Source organism: Amblyomma mixtum, chromosome 2 (assembly GCF_055824585.1).
Source record: "Amblyomma mixtum isolate Tamu chromosome 2, ASM5582458v1, whole genome shotgun sequence".
NCBI lineage: Eukaryota > Metazoa > Arthropoda > Arachnida > Ixodida > Ixodidae > Amblyomma > Amblyomma mixtum.
Window position 1 is genome coordinate 254,701,674 of NC_143013.1, and position 2,581 is coordinate 254,704,254.

General features: G+C 44.9%; 1 long non-coding RNA gene across 1 annotated transcript; it reads right to left on the reverse strand.

Moving 5' to 3' along the window:
• Positions 1-1,284: 1,284 nt before the first annotated feature.
• On the reverse strand, positions 1,285-2,272 carry LOC149363587 (uncharacterized). The gene is made up of 2 exons (XR_016288575.1): positions 2,205-2,272; positions 1,285-1,401 (listed from the first exon to the last, which is right to left on the reverse strand). It is a non-coding gene; the product is annotated as an uncharacterized LOC149363587 (long non-coding RNA).
• Between the last annotated feature and the right edge of the window lie 309 nt (positions 2,273-2,581).

A 2,581-nucleotide genomic window follows, 5' to 3' on the forward strand; every position in this document is an offset into this window, starting at 1 on the left:
GCTTTCATTGAAAACTGCAGATCTATTAAAAGATACTCGCGTACAGCGATATAATGAAGGGAACCTTTGTGGCTGAAGAAAATATGTGCCTTGAGGAGATATCTTAAGATACTTTGGCTTTTAAACGTGATGTACTGCATGCTTCTGATAGGGTTGGACTGCTCATATTTTGGGGACATTCTTCCGAGTGGCTTTCGAATCGAGGTGGCAGAGTTCAACTCCTGAGAGAGTTGTGGTCGTCGCTGTATGAAAATATTGCTCGGACAACAACCTGTATGTACCAACAAATGCGGTACACGAAGTGTTGAGCATGGCGAAACTTTTGCAAAATTTATTTGCTTGAGTCCAAGACAAAAGCAGCAAAAAAAAAAAAGCTGTTTCACGACTCTTGTGCACACTGCCTACAATAACTAAGAAAATATCGACCCACATTTTCTGGGATCTGACGTCCTGAAAACAGACTAAGAAGGTCCTTCAGAGGAAGTCTAAGGATGTCTGAGCACATACTGGGGCCGGACAACAGGTCTAAGTGAGGAATTGTTGCGGATCGGTAAAGGACATCCTCAGGACAACACAATGTCCTCAGAAATTCATCCTCGGGGCGTCCTGAGGATTTACTTGTGTTGCCTGGGCAGTAGGCGAGCGATATGGGCCTAGATAAAGAATCGAGATCAGAAATGAAAAAAAAAAAAATGTAACGTATGGAAATGTCCACACCACAACAGCATAGCGGATACCAGCTACTGCAGCTACTAGTCCGAATAAGGCGGTTGATGGACCAATAATTGCAAAGGAACTGAAGTAGACACAAACACAAGAACCTGCTACAATGTAAAATACTATAAAAATACTATAAAATACTATAAAATACTATCGCATTCCACTCTCAAGGCGACTTAAGCGTCCTTTGTTTTTTACCGCCACATTGATAAACTCCGGGGTGGTTCTACGGTCGCTTGAAGACGCTCTTGGGTCTCCGCGCTTGAGGGAAGCCCAAGTTTTTCGACTACGAAGGTGAGTTCACGGCGCTTGTTCACTCTGTACAAGTGGTGCGGCCACCCCAGACAACACTGAAATATCCTGAGGACATACTGAGGATATTTTTCTGAGGACATTCTTTATCCTCAGGACGTCCTCAAATGATCCTCAAAATGTACTGAAAAGGTCCTCGTGTCCGGCCTCAGGACATCCTCAGAACAGCCTCAGAAGGGTATTATATGATGTTTTGAGTACATTCTGAGGAGGTTATAGCTGGTCAAGCTGCATGAAAAAAAATGCGAAAAATTCATGAAAATCATTTATTTGCTGAGCTCTTCAGTTGCTTCACTGCTGTTTGACGCCATCCCTGTGCGCTGTGCCGGTCTTTTTACGCCTCTTCTGAGATGCTGTCTTCTGTGCTGCCTAAAGAAATAAATGGAACGTCAGCAGTTGATTATGTGTAATTCAATTCAAGCATTCAAGCACGGAAGCAAAAAGTTCTTAATGCTACTAGTACAATAATGTGCTGCAAATATGACTTTTAATATTTGAACACACAAGTTACAACTTACAGTGCAACACTGCCCTTCAGCATGAGCAACTGCCATAAAAGTTAATCACTGCAACATGTATCCCTGCTTCTACACCTAAACGACGGTACTGTTCTCCCGACATTTCGGAAAGGTCACTCGACCTTTTCGGAGTTTAGAGAGCTCGGAGAGAGTTCGGAGTTTAGAGTCGGAGAGCTTAGCTAAGCCGCTAAGCTCTCGCCGATGAAGGAAGCGCAGAAAAACACCTGTAGCTGCGGAGCACTCTCAAAAGCGACGTGGCAGCGGTATGCGACGACCCAGATTATACTGCCAAGCTTACGTCGAAATGTCGCTATGCCCTCGTCATCGCGTTCGTGATCCGCTTCAGAACCAACCTAGCCATCAACCTGAGAAAAATGGTCTTGACTGCAATCAGCGCTTGCATCTACAAAATCAATACTGCCCCAGGTTCAATGCCTTCGCTTCTGAAACGAGGCCTCGACACGTCCTGTCTGGCAAAGAATGTTTGCTTACACACAGAATTCACACTCAAACTGGTTGCACTGTTTTGGCAATTGCAGCTTCGGCACACGCAGCGAGCACAGGCTAGCGTCAACGCTTCGTTTCCTTGTGCGGCAAAATTGCCGCGCATGACTATCGGCACACATCGTGAAAATATACAAAGGCATCACTCACTTTTTCTTTGCGTGTATCCATGATTTGCGCACCACAACGCGCACGTGCTAGTCACTTCCGTCTTGCTAGTCTTGCTAGTCGATGTTGTGGATGCAGACTAGTCTTGGCTTGAATTCAAACTGGCCGCACACAATAATGATGATAATGACTTTGCGGTTGGTATGCGATTTTATGAGGTACGGAACGATTGATTCTATGAAAAACAATTTTTTTATTGCGAAAATGCAAACTATTTATCGAGATTTCTCTACAACCTACACACAGATGGGCCCCAGGCACACCAGAATTCAGGCCTGTGACTCGGGCTCTTTCGCCGAAGGAAAAGCTAGCGGCATGGCTAGCGGCACTGTTTACATCATGGAGGGCTGGAAACGATT